This window comes from Urocitellus parryii, chromosome 2, assembly GCF_045843805.1.
Source record: "Urocitellus parryii isolate mUroPar1 chromosome 2, mUroPar1.hap1, whole genome shotgun sequence".
In the NCBI taxonomy this organism is placed as follows: domain Eukaryota; kingdom Metazoa; phylum Chordata; class Mammalia; order Rodentia; family Sciuridae; genus Urocitellus; species Urocitellus parryii.
The window spans coordinates 174,447,335-174,462,020 of NC_135532.1; positions in this window are offsets into that span (position 1 = coordinate 174,447,335).

Sequence of the window (14,686 nt, forward strand, 5' to 3'; positions counted from 1 at the left end):
GCCTGCTTTCTGTTGCTCTAACAAAATACCCAAGATGAGGTTTATTTAGTGAAGAGTCCAAGATTTTGCAGCCCCTGTGATTGACCTTTGGTGAGGGTCATATAAATCGGTAAGCGGTATCATGGTGGCAGGACATGCAAAGGGTAGAGATAGAAACTGGGGAGAGACCAGTCTTGCTCATTTTATAACAACCCACTCTCACAGGAACAAATGGGGGCCCATGAGAAGTACATTACTCCTTTATGAGAACATCATCCCCAGTGACCATATTACCTCTTAGTAGGCCCCACCCCTCAAGGTCTAACACCTCAACACTGCCACACTGAGGACCAAGCTTATGGCCTATGAACCTTTGGGGGAAAAACCACATCCACATCATCACAAGCTCCAACAAAGCCAATGTTGTATGAGCCAGATGTCCCAGTCTACAACATGTGTGTATGTCTGGGTGGGGGATGGTTGCTCTCAGAAGTCTCTGGAAGCAGCCAGAGCCCACATTCTAAAACCTCTGTGAGGTCACACTTGATACTTCTTTCCTTCCCTGCTGTAGTCACGGCACTCTGGGTGCTAACCCAGAAGAGATAACTGGTGGTTCTTATTTCTCTGAGAACATGAGGCCTACCTAACCACACCATCTCAAAGGATGTCATGTCCCCACCCAACATCTGCTTGGATATTTCTGTTTTTTCCCAAGCCTCTTTGCTGCTTTCAATGTAGCACTGCTGGTCAATTTTCAGTGACCTCTTCTTCACTTTTCTGTGTATCTCCCATGCAAGCTGTCAGGTTTCTTACAAAGAGATAGAGGGAAAATAGAAAATGATGGTGCAGAGGCAGGGAAGTGGAGAGAGAGGATCAGGAGGGGAAAGAAGGATATAAAGTTAGAGGGAACCTGATGTGTAAGCACAGAGGTCTAGAGAATCTGATGCATTTAGGAAACTGAAGGTGGCTGATAATGCTGGTGACATTTGGTGGTGTCTCTGTGGTCTGTCCCTAGTCTGGATATTTAGATCTGTCCTTAAGGTCTGTGAGTCTACCTCTGGTGAGCTAGGCCTCATGGGGAACTCTGGGTTGCTCCAGAATAGAACCGAGTCTGGCTGTGTTTTCAGTTGCAGGTGGCTGGCTGAGAATGGGGAGTGGGACTTTCCTGTGGTTATGGGTTTTCTCTTTGTCCTTACCTCTGCTGTCAAATTTTTCTGAATTTCTCAGACCCTAGTATCTTGCATCAAGGCAAGGCCTCAGACCCTGGGAGAAGGAAGTGGCACCCCAAGGGCTGATTCCTACAGGGGTGATTTCTAAAGTGCTAACCCCAACTGTGGCCTCAGGATCCCTTCTCTCCATGTCATCATTACTTAGACCCTTGCATTTCATTTCCCAAGCCACTGAGGTGAGAAGAAACAGAATCTTGGAGGTTTTCCAATTAATTTAGAAGGGAGGGTAAGAACAGCAGACTCTTCCAAACCACGCAGTTCACTCTTCCTCCTCCTCATTTTTCACATGACTCCAAGCAATAATCACTATTACAAAGGGTGACACTCTAGAGAGAGGTCTTCTGACTGGAAACCCCCTTCCCTTTGACTGCTGCCCATCTGAGTTTGCTCAATAGGGACTGGGATTCCCCTCCCCACCTCCTCCCCACTTTCTTGTTTCCCAGTGATGCCATGGGGCTGTCCCAAGCAGAAGAGTGTTAGAAGGGCCTCCTGCCACTGCCCAAACCTCTTCCATGCCAGGCCTCTTTCAAACATGACCCTAGCACACAATATGTGACATGGATGTATTACAGGACCTTCCAAATGCAGTGGTGCCAAAAGTGCTGCTTCCATCACCAGCCCTAGGCATTCCATTATCCCTCATGCAACATCTGTGTGGAGTACTCCTCCTTCCTGTCCACTCACTAACCCATCACTGGACACCTGGCTAGAACCAGGAAACTCACATCATAAGTGGACCAGGGATGGGTATAAGACCATCTTCCAGGACTGCTAAAAGAGGCTCTCAGTCATACTTGGTCACATAAATATGTCATCGCTTCTGTCTTTATGAGTCCTGAGAAGCTGGCCTTGCTTGCACAGGTGCTGACAAAGGGCATCACATCTGTGCTGATCCTGGTGGAATCAGGGAGAGGAAAGGCAGTGCCTGTCCCATCTCCTGGCTTGCGGATATTAAAAACCCAGACATTTAGGCTGCGGCTGCCCTCTTCTGGGGATCTTTGTCTGTCTTCCTCTGAATGTCTGAGTTGGAGGGTTTCCTGAGTTCTGCTCATCTTTCATATACACACCCTGCATGGGTTTACAAGTGCTGGCTGGGCAACGGTGGTGTTCTCATCCTTATCCAGTATCTGAGAAAATACAGCCCCAGAGTTATTCTATATCCTGCTCTAAAGATCTCATGACAGGTGACCTGATGAGCCATGGAGTCCTATGTTCTAACAATGGAAATGCCAGTTTCTCCCTGGAGATGGGAGTCTGTGTGTAGGGCCAAGAGCCTGTGGCCTAGAAGGCTGGGATGGGGGAGGCCTTAGGATTTGGGGATGATGGAGGCCAGGCTAGATATATCCTCAAGGCCTGCCACCTTTCCCCTAAGACTTTGACCACCATTGCAAGTGGGTCAATAACTGCATTAGTCATCGCAACTTCCATATCTTCCTGCTGCTTGTGTTCCTTTGCCTCTTCCTGGGTGCCCTGATGGTTACCTGTGTGATATTCCTTGTGAGAAGGGCATGAAACACATGCCCTTCTCCATGGACAAAGGCAAAGTCATATCCACAGAGTCCCAAGGGTCCACACTAGGACGAGCATGGGCAGTGGGGAAGAAGGGGTGGACAGTCAAGGAGCAGGGTAACCGAGGGCAGCGCTTACAAGGATGGGCTAAGGGGAGAAGCCACTTGGGAGGATCTGTGCAGAACATTTTGAAGGAGAGGGGGGTTAGGGAGATAGGCGGGCTAGGATGGACTGTGGAGTTAAGAATCTAGCAAGGCCAAGAAGCAGGGTAACGAAGGTTGAAAAGGAACAGGCAGGACAACAGCATGGTGAAGTGAGGCTGTACTTGGGGGAACTGGACTAACAATCCAGTCCAGGGAGGAAAAGTAGGTGGGTGGGCTAGCTGGGGCAGAGCCAGGGAGGGTGGAAATGTGTCAAGGGGTGAGGCCAGTGAGGAACTGTCCTGTGGCCTGGCTTCTTAGCCCACATACAGCTTCGAAGTGGGTGTGCCACCACAGGCCTCCTGCTGCTACTTATCCTGCTACTGCTGATCCAGGCCTTGGCAGTGAGCATGCCAGGAGCCCCTACAAGGGCCAGGCAAGTGGGCGAGTGTGTGTGCCATGATACCCAGTTGTGTGGAGGCATCTTGCACATCTGAGACTCAGCACTTTCTGTGCTTTCTCTACTGCTCTTGGCCTTAATGGTGCCTTGTGAGTCCTTCCAGAACCACCTTTTAAGATGCAGCTCAGATCTCTCCTCCCCCTAGAGCTCTGTGCTCATTCTCCCTCCTGGGTGCATTGCTTCCAGAGCTTACTGTGTACTAGGCTGCAGGTTATTTGAGGGATGGGTATAGAAGTGAGGACTTCCTGCATTTGAGTTGATAAGCAACCTGCAATCAGAGTAATACTGGCAGAAACCCAGGAACACTCTGAGAGGGGTGTAAATCTTGAATCGAGGACCAGATTGGAAGCAGCACAGTTTGGCAAGGCTCGCATTGCAGAGGGAGATATGCCACTCTACCTGTCCTAGGTGTGATTTTGAGAGACAGCAGGCATTTTCTATGAAAGGCACACCTTGGCAAAAGGGCACGATAACCTGTTAACAGAATGATGAAGAAGCAGCTCTAAAGGTGGCATGGGCAATGAAGTTGGCCCCATGGGGGAGGTAGGGGTCAAGATTAAAAAGGCTCAGAAAATTAAGCATGAAATTTAGTTTTGATGAGATGAAAAATAAGGGAGCCAGGATAGGATTTTTTTAAGTCGTTTATTGAGGAATAATTTACAAATAGTAAAATTCACCCTTTTTAGTCTAGTTAGGGAATTTGACAAATGGTTACTGTCCTGTATTCTTTACCATGATCAAGGTTAGACCAGTTTCATTCCCCCAGAAAATCCTTTCATCATCATTTATTGTCAATATCTCTCCCTACATTTTTCTGCTTTTCGTTTTCCAGAATCACATATAAATGGAGTCATGGCCTTTTTCATCTGGCTTCATTCATTTAGCACAATGCATTTGAGATTCATCCATGTTGTTGCTCATATCAGTAGTTTATTTCCTTATATAGCTTTATAGTATTGTGTGCATGCCCTTTTATACATTCACCAATGGAAGGATTTTTACATTGTATCTAGTTTTGGGCAGCATTTTGTTGGTTTAGTTTTGTGTACCAGGGATTAAACTCATGGATGCTTAACCAATGAGCTACATTCCCAGCCCCTTTGCTCTGTTTAAAAATTTTTAATATTTATTTTGAGGTAGGATCTCACTAAGTTGCTTAGGGCCTCACTAATTTAATGAGGCTTGGCTTTAAACTTACAATCCTCCTGTCTCAGCATCCCAAAGTACTGGGATGGGCCACTGTGCCCAGCTAGTTTGGGGAAGTTATACATAAAGCTACTACATACATTAATGCACAGGCATGTGAACGTAAGTTTTCATTTCTGTGGGGTAAATTTTTAGGGATGGCATTGCTGAGTCTTAAGGTAACTGTGTGTAGAACTTTATAGAAAATTACCAAATTTGTCTACTAAAACAACTCTACCATTTTTAAATTCTACCAGCAATGTATGAGAATTTCAGTTGCTCTACATCCTCACCAACACTTGACACTGTTATTTGTTATTTTTTTGTGTTTTAATTGAAGCCTGTCTAATAAATGAATAGTGGTATCTCCTTAAGGCTCCAGTTTGTGTTTTCCTAATGAGTAATGATGTTGAGCATATTTTCATGTCTTATTGGTCATTGGTAGGTCTTTGGTAAAAAGTGTTTGCTCAATTCTTTTTTCCCACTAAAAATTGATTACTTTTTATTGAGTTTTTTGAGAGTTCTCTATACCGGATTCAGATCTATGTTTTGCAAATCTTTTTTTTTTTCAATCTGTGCCTTGTCATTTCATTTTCTTCATAGCAACATCCCAAGAGCAGGAGTTGTTTTTCTAGTACTGGGGTGCTCTACCACTGAGTTTGTCCCCCAGCATTTTTTGTGGTTGTTCATTCTACATAGAAAATTATGTCATCTGTGAAGAACAGTTTCATTACTTTCTTTCCAATCTTTTTTTCTTTTTAGTGTTGAATAGGAAAGATAGGAGTGGGCATCTTTGCCATGAGATTCCTTTAGTCTAGCTTTAGTAAGGCTCTTTCAGGAAGACTGGTGGGCAGCATCAGTGGGGGAGAGGATGCTGCAGACCCCAAGACAGCTGAACAGACAGAGGAGCCTCTCTGCTCACCACCTCCCATCCTTTTAGTCACCAGCCCACCACTGCCATATGTGGTTCCCCTCCCACCTGTGACTCCTGTGCTTGGCCCTTATTCATCAGCCCTGTGGTCTGCCTGTCTTCTACTCTCTACAGCTTCACTCCATCATTGAGTGTGGCAGCCTTTTCCCTTCCTCTAACCTGTGGTTCTTCCAGCCCCAGGTCAGCCATTACCCTTCCTCCTCTGCTCAGAGTGAGGCCCTCCAAGTCCAGTATCACCAGTCTCAAGGGACTAAATGTGGTCTGCACTCTAAGATTCACCAGACAGGGCTCCTTTCCTTACCTGCAGCACCCATTTCAGGCACTGATCCCATGCTCCAACTTTTATGTCCTCCCCACTCTGTTTCCTGACTGCAACTCCTCCTGGAGTCACTTGCTTGTTGGTTGGTGGCAAGGACTCTGGAGCCAGACCTCATAAGTCCAAATCACAGCTCTACAGCATACCAGCAGGGAGACCTTGGGTATGCTACTTAGCCACCTGGTCACTCAGTTCCCTATCTGTAAAACAGGGATGTGAGGATTAATCCATTTAAGACACATAAAACAGTGGCTGGGGCCATAAAGTGACCTATATGCTGCTATTCCTATTACTACCATTCCTTCCTGTGATCATTTACACGTTTGTGCCTCATCCTTAAAAGTCAAGCAAATTCCCTTTTTTAAGGTTCCTGGCCTCCACCCCATCTGTTGTGCCTTATTCCCTGAAAGAGCTAACTATGCTCACTAGCCCCACCCTCCACTTTCTGGCCCACAGTAGACCAGCTCCTGCTCTTACTACCACAATGATGCTCTCATCAATGGCCAAAGCCAGCAGACATTCTTCAGACTTCTTTCTGAACTGTACACAGCCTCTGGAACCAGAAGAAGCTGGAATAGCATGTCTTAGCACTTAACTCACTGGGCTTCTCTCTGCATGAACATGTGTGCTGTAGGCAGGATTGCCTACACTTTTCCCGTGATACCCTCTCTCTGCACTACCCTCCCCATAGTGCTAAGGGCCTTATAATACAGCTGCCTTCACCACCCTGAAAGTAGGGGTGTGCTGTTTGCAGTGTGTTTTCAATCCCAAGTGCAGTGACTGGACTTTGTTTTTTCACTACTGGGTATTGAATCCAGGGGCATTTTACCACTGAGCTACATCCCCAGTCTCTGCTATTTTTTTAAACAGGGTCTCACGAAGTTGCTAAAGCTGGTCTTGAACTTGCCTTCCTCCTGCCTCAATCTCCTGAGTCACTGGGATTACAGGCATGAACCACCATGCTCAGCTTGACTGAGGCATTTTTGATGCCCTAAAATAATTCTGGCTGGGGATGCCTCTGAGTGGTAGAGCATGTGCTTAGCATGTACAAGGCCCTGGGCTCTTCAATCTCCAGCACACAGAGAAATCTGAATAAATGAGTGAACCAACAAACAAAAGAATCAAAATTTGAGAAATAAGACATAATGAACAGAGAATCCTGATGTCCTGATTCCCCCAAGATAAGGAGAAGCAGCAGGAAGTTGGTAGAAGATTGGGCAAAATGAATGGATAAAGAAATTGTGGTATATATACACATGGAATGTTACTCAGCCATAAAGAATGAAGTTGTGGCATTTTCTGGTAAATAGATGGAGCTGGAGAATATCATGCTAAGCAAAATAAACCAATTCCAAAAAAACAAAAACAAAAAAAACAAAGGCTGAATGTTTTCTCTAATAGGCAAATGCTAATTCACAAAACTGGGAGGCTAAGAAAGAAAAGATCTCTGGATTAAGCATAGGAGAGAGAAGAGAAGGTGGGGGTATGGGGGTAGAAAGGATAGAAGAATGAATCAAGCATTATTCTCCTATATACATATATGAGTACATGACCAGTGTGATTCTATATCATGTACAATCAGAAAATGGGAAGTTATACTCCATTTATGTATGATTGTGTCAAAATGCACTCTATTGTTATGTAAAACAAATTAGAACAAATACAAAATTTTAAAAATACAAAATAAAATAAATGCCACTTGATTTTGGCCCTGTGAAGTATGAGGGTATTGAGGCACAAATTGGAGCAGTAGCCCCAAGAGTAGAGCCAGTGAGAGGCTGGTCTGGATGCTTCAGAGCTGATGGACTCTATTCATGTCTGATAGGGTTCCATGTGGGGAGAGGAAGGTATTCAAATTACTGATTAGTTCTTTTACTAATTATCATTCTTTTAAGCATTTTCTCTATCTTATATACAATCAACATTTTCTATACTTTATATACATCTAATCAAAAATTCTATAAATTTAAAAATTTTATAATTTTTTTAATACTCTTAACAATAATTTTTCTGGTACTAGGGATTGAACCCGAGGGTGCTTTACCACCAAAACTGTGTCCCTAATCCTTGTTATATTTTGAGATAAAGTCTCACTAAGTTGCTGAGGGTCTTGCTAAGTTACTGAGGCTGGCCTTGAACTTGTGATCCTCCTGCCTCAGCCTCCCAAGTTAATGGGATTATGGGCATGCCTACTGCATTTGGCAGAATACTAGTTAACACCTTAAAGGAGGCAGAACCTCATAGAGCACAATGGTTCATATTGCTTGTTGGACATGGTGGGATATTCCATAACTGTCCTGATGTGGAATTCCAGTTCCTTCTAGTGGAGAACAGTATTGAATATCAAAATCTTCATGTGTGGGCCATGGAAGAGTTTGGGGTGGACAGAGGTGCTGCTGGGCCACTTCCCACTGTGACAGAATATTTGCTAGCTAAAGCTCATGAAGTTGGGGTAAGACTTACTGGTTTGGAAGGAGGGGGTGAGGCTGGTGGATGAAGTGGGGGGAAGGGGAAAGTAAAATAAGGGAGAGGAGAAGCCAATCAGTGTCCAGGGGAGGACTTGACCTTTGAGCTTGATCTTTACTGCTTTGTGTGCTGAAGGCCTTCAGCCCAGATTTTCCTAGGCCATGTGATTTTTGTCTAGGAAAAAATGACTGAGCCTCCCTGCTGCCACTGTTCTCCCAGATAGTAAAATGCAATGATGGCACATTTTTAGAAAAGAAAATGAGAGGTGGGAAAGTGAAGTGGGAGCAGGGTGGTGACACTGTCTTTGGAGAAGTTGAGCAGCACAAGGAAGATCTTAAAAGGTATCTCGAAGGTAGTGGTGGGAGAATAAGTGTGGCCAATGGAGACAGAGCAAGGATGCTCCAAAGGGAGGCACAAGGTGATGAGGGAGCCCTGGGAAGGCAGGAGAGGTGGGTGCAGTATTGGCACTTGTCTGGGGAAAGCTGCTCACAAGTGGGGCAAAGGAGGTCACTGTTCCTAGGAGCCCAGGAAGGCAGGAGGCCCTGGGTCACTCTTAGCTTCCCTCCCTTGGAGTCTTGCTCCAGGCCTGGGTTGAGCCCTGGCTTAGTTGAACAACTTAGGGTCTCTAGGAAATGGTCTTGCCCTGTCCGGTTGGTTCTGAGCTCCTCTTCCCTCACCCATCTCCCTCCAGGGCTAATTCCTTCAGGGGGAAAACCCCTTTGGCCAGGATTGTGTCACAAACTGCTATATCACCATGTGTACACCACTGTGACCCAAGTGACTTACTAAACCAGAGGCTCAAGTGGTGGATCCTGGGGCTGGTGGGGTGAGGTGAAGCTGGGTCTTCCTTCTTATTTGGTCCCTTACCCAGCTCCAGGCCCCAACTCTCACTGTACCTTTCCTTTAGGGTTTTCTCCAGGGAACTCTGGGAGCCTCTGGGAACTTTTCCTTGTCTAAGTTCTTGCCTCAAGAATGGGGTAGAGGGAAACAGCAGCCAGGATGAGGCTCCTGGATAAGAGCCCTGGGCTCCGTGCTTTCCAAGCTGAGGGGTGAGAATGGGGTCAGGGAGAACAGGTCAACATGGGTAGTGACCCCTGACATTTGGCCTATCACTCCCCAGGTATATGTCTGAAGCTGTCTGGCTGCAGATGGAGGAAGGGACCAAGTGGGATCCCAGGCAGGCTCTGTGCTCACCAAGATACTCCTCCCCACACCATCCCACAGACCTCCCTGGGCTTAGGTCTCCAGCTATGCATTTCTACATACATGAGCAGAGCCCCCCAGGGAGAGATGAGGCTGCAGCTTTCCAGGAGGTGAGGAGTAGCGAGCATGCATTGGGAGAGGGGTGTCTGTGGGTTGCACATGTGTTGGAGGAAGCCCCCAAAAGTCATCTTGTCCCTAAAACTGAAACATATGAAGCTTAAGGAGTGGAATTATGGACCTGGAGGGTGCAGGGTCCAGGTCACAGAGCGTCAGAGGACATCCCAGGTGTCCCTGGATAGACAAAGAGAAAAGACTGCACCACTCACTTGCTGACTGGCCTTGGGCCAGTTCTTTAACTTTCTGTGTCTCAGTTTTCTCCACTATTAATAAAAACTGAGACTAGTCCAGTAGTGTATAAAGTTTTAAAAGAGATTCTTTTTATGGAAATTTTTACTTGAAGTTCCATGTGAAACATACAGAGTGGAACATTAGGAGAGCATTGAGGTCAATAACCCACAGTGGACCCCCTCAAGGGACCTTGCAGTGACTTGTGGTTCCAGCCCTCTCCTTTGTCCTGCCTCCAGGGGTCCAGAGACTTGATTGTGAGTACAGGATGGAGGTTAGGGAGAGCCCCCATGTACTGAGTTTAGCTTCTCATCAGCCCAATGCTGTAGTGGGAGGCCCTAAGGGGAGGCTCGGCCTCCCAATCGCCCCATCACACACAGTGATGCCAGGACGTGCACCTGAACTTCATCTCCTGAGCCCCACATGGAGGCTTCTTTTGCCTGAGTCCTCACTCATTCCCTTCTTAGAAGTGCCAAAACTCCCAGGCCTGTTATATACTCATAATTTTTTTTTTGTTTTTGTTTTTTGTTTTTTTGCTGCTTCCTACATCTTTTCTCCTTGTCTGTTCTAGGTTCAGAGAAGTGTGTTTTCTGGGGATGTGGGGAGGCTCTGAGGAGCTGGGACAGAGCTCTCCTGGAAGGGAAGAGAGTTGCCCTCTGGAGACCCAAGCTCAGGAACCAACACTGTTTGGATCTTTGACCTTGGGCAAGACACTTAGTATTTCTCTCATCCTTAAAATGTGACAACAGTAATAATCATAGAGTTGAGTGCAGGGGTGCCCATCTATAACCCCAGCTACTCAGGAGGCTGAGGCAAGAGGGTCACAAGTTGAGAATCAGCAGCTTAAAGAAAATTGTTTTGTGTCTCAAAATGAAAACAACCCCAAAAGTCCTGGGAATGTCAGTGGTAAGGCAGCCCTGAATTCAATCCTCAGCAGTAGAAAAGAAAAGGGAAATTGACAATAGGCTTTGTGGGTTTTCTGTTTGTTTGAGATGGAGTCCCAGTATGATGGCCAGGCCAGTCTCGAACTCCTGAGCTCAAGCAATCCTCCTATATCAATGTGCTGAGTGCTGGAAGGCAGGTGTGCACCACTGGACTGGCTACAAAAGAGACTGCAAACCACATTTGGTGGTATATGAAAATTTCCAGCAATTCAGGAAACTGAGGGAGGAGGATCACAAGTTTTAGGACAGCCTCCGCAATTTAGCAAGACTCTATCCCAAAATAAAAAGGGCCGGGGATAAAGCTCAGTGGTAGAATGTCCCTGGACTCAACCCCCAGTACTGAGAGAAAAAAATTTCTCATTACAAGAAAAGTGTGAGTAATAGGTATGTTAATTTGCTTGAATCAACACAAGTATACATATGAATATCACACTGTACTCCATAACTAAAGTTTTTGTCAATTAGAATTTTTTTTTCTTTTGGCATTATGGGAAATGGAACCCATAGCCTGGCACATGCAAGGCAAGAGCTGTACCACTGAGATACCTATCTAAGATGCCCAGCCCTAAATTTCTTTAAAAATGAACTCCTGTGTTTCTTTTCACTGTTTTATCGAAATGATCATGTCTCACAAAAAAATCACCCTTCTAAAGAGTACAATTCAGTTAGACTGTGTGCATGTATGACTATGAAACAAATCCCACTATTATGTACAACAATGCATCAATGAAAAATAGGGGGAAAACTATGATTCAAAGTCAGAATATCACCAATACCACATTCCAGAACACTTGCATTATCCCATTAGCAGTCACTTCCCATTCTCCCCTCTTTCCAGGTACTTGCAACTATTACTTTACTGTTTTTTTCCATTCTGTATATTTTCAAGTTTATGGAATAAATTTATGAGGTCTTTTATATATGTGGCTTCTTCAAGATTCATCTGCATCAAAACATGTATCAGTATTTCTTTTTATGGTAGATTAATATTCCATTATATAGATAGATTTGGATATTTAGATTTCTGCTTTGGGGCTAACATGAATAATGGTGTTAAGATAATTCATATACAAGTTTTGTGTGTCTGGGGGCTGAGGGTGAAGCTCAGTGGTAGAGCAAGTGCTCAGCAAGCATGAGCTCTGGGTAAAATCCCCAGCAACAACAAAAAGTTTCTCTGTGCCTAGGGATGTAGCTCAGTAATAGAGTGCTTGCTTGCCTAGAAGAGGCCCTCCATTCCCAGCAACACATTTTAAAAAAATAAGAAAATGTTTTCTGTTTTGGTTCTATTTAAAATTTCAATCCACCCAGGATGTACTGTGGAACAGGATCTATTGACTTTCCTTCCAAACAGAACTATTCCAGTTGTTTCTCTTAACCCTTAATGTTCCATAATTCCACTGAAAAAATTTAGACTGATGTTTTAATCCTGATTGGTATGCACTATGCTTTTCTAATTTGGTTCCTTTTGCAGTACTGAGGATGGACCCCAAGGTCTCAGGCATGCTAGGCAAGTGTTTACCACTGAGCTACACCCCCAGCCCTAAGCCTTTCAATCTAAAGACTCATACTTTTCATTCTGGAAAATTTACCTTGTTATTTTCTTCAGTTTTCCTCCCATCATCTCCTGATACACCCATGAGAGAGAAGATAGAACTGTAAACTCTTCTTTAAAGTGAAAGAAGAAATGACACTTGACATGTAATCTGAATATAGAACCCTAAATTTTCATATTCTACCTCAAGTCTTTTAAAGTTGCCTTGTATAAGTGTAACTCAGTATTCATCTTTACAATAACAAATAGTGATAGTCATTAACAGTGTTCAACTTGAGTGAGGTATGATGGCCCATACCGGTAATCCCAGCTACTCAAGAGGTTGAGGCAGAAGCATTCCAAGTTTGAGACCAGCCTGGGAAAGACCATGGCTCCAAAAAATAAAAAGGGCTGGGGAATGCAGCTCAGTAGTGAAGTGCTTGTCTATCATGAACCAGGTCCTCAGTTCAATCCCAAGACCACTAGAAGTGGGGTGGGGGGAGCACTCAACTTGGTTTTCAAGGGAGTAATTTTCTTTTTATGTTCATTTCATCAATTTATGCAGTGCTGGCTAAAATTATGAGACTGAAATAAGTTTCTCATGAGTAAAATCAACTGAAAGGAGTGTGACAGTTATGGTAGAGCCAGCATTTAGCATCCCATGAAACTCAATTCTGGCTAATGCTATAGAAGTCAGTTAAAGGAGTACCTACTGTGCCTGCGGCCTTGCACTGTTTCCTATTCTGATTGCTGTATCAGGGCAAGGGGCTATAATGGGCTGTAGCTGTTGCTCTGCCCTGAATTACTTTCAGTGGGAGTGGTGATGTTTGGCAGGTATTACAGGGTTGGGGCAAATGTTCTGTCTCTTGTTCTTATAATTTTTATTTTAAAGCAGCTGTCCTCTTTGCCAATATGTGGCACAGGTTGAGATTTTCCAACTATTCAGGTTTTTAATATGGGTCTCCCCCTTTCATCCACTCCAGGAAATAATCTCCTACTGTATTCCCCCATCCTACACTGATTTTCCTTCTGCCCCTCTGGACCTTTCTTTATTTTTTGTCTTGTGGAAGCTTCTGAATTTCTCATGCACTCTCCTCATTTTTGAGCATGAAGATACATGTACTTTAAATATATTTTTCATAATTTCTATGAAGTGGGGAGGAAGATCAGGTTCCCTCTTAAACCTGGAACTCTTATGGGTTTCTGACAAACATTCTTTACTATGTGAAAAACTGAAGGACATGTCCTTTGAATCCTAGTTGTTGTTAATACTGTCCTGGGCACTGAGTTACATCCCCAGCAATTTTAATTTTTTATTTTGAGACAGGGTCTTGCTAAGTTGCTGAGGCTGGCCTCAGATTTATAATCCTCCTGTCTCACCCTCCCAAATTGCTGGGATTACAGGTATGCACCACAGTGCCTGGCTACTTCTAGTTTTCAAAAAAGATTTAAACTCAAGAGGGAACCTGAGTCTTATTAACTGGCTTTTCAAGACTTAGAAAGATGCCATGATTTTTCTCCTTTAGCCTAACTAAAACAATAAATTACACTGTACATCACTAAATGGGTGTTCTGTAAGAATTCCTACTTCCTCAGGTCATGCTAGAGTTTTACTACATGACATATTCATATTTGGAAATGTTGTATTTATAAAAGCTGATCAAAATTTGTGGGCAAAAGCTATTTTTTCAGGTTTAAATATTATGGTTCTGCCAACCTTTTTTGTTTGTTTATTTAAAGAAAACTCATTTAATTCTAGGCCATTCTTTTAAAGATTTGCTGCCAGACATAGTGGCACAAGACTGTGATCCCAGTAATTAAGGAGGCTGAGGCAGGAGGATTTTTCAGTTCAAGGCCAAACTCAGTAACTTGGCAAGACACTGTCTCAAAATAAAAAATAAAAAAAGGCTGGGAATATAGTACAGTGGTAAAACACACCTGGATTCAATTCTCAGTACCTAAATAAATAAATGATTTATTAGCCCTCTACTTTTTCTGCCTTTTGTTTATCATACAATTATATCAAATATTTTTTCAGACTCTGTTTTAATTTTATATAGACATCTCTCAATATCAAAATCCAAATCAAGGGCTGGGGCTGGGGCTCAGCAGTAGCATACTTGATTGGCATGTGTGAAGCACTGGGTTTCATCCTCAGCACTACATATAAACAAACAAAATAAAGGTCTATCAACAACTAAAAAAATTTTAAATCAAGCTTATTTATTTAGTGATGCTGGGGATTAAACCCAGGGTCTAACACATGCCAGGCACTCCTTCTACCACCTAGCTACATTCCTAGCCCTAAAATATATTCTTAAACAGTTGCATGATTTACATCATTTTTTGAATGTGCAAAAATTTGTGCTTTAATAGAAACCTATTTTTTTGTTTTCAGTTTTTTAACATAAGTTTATATTAGGGAATTACTAATATAATACAAGCAAT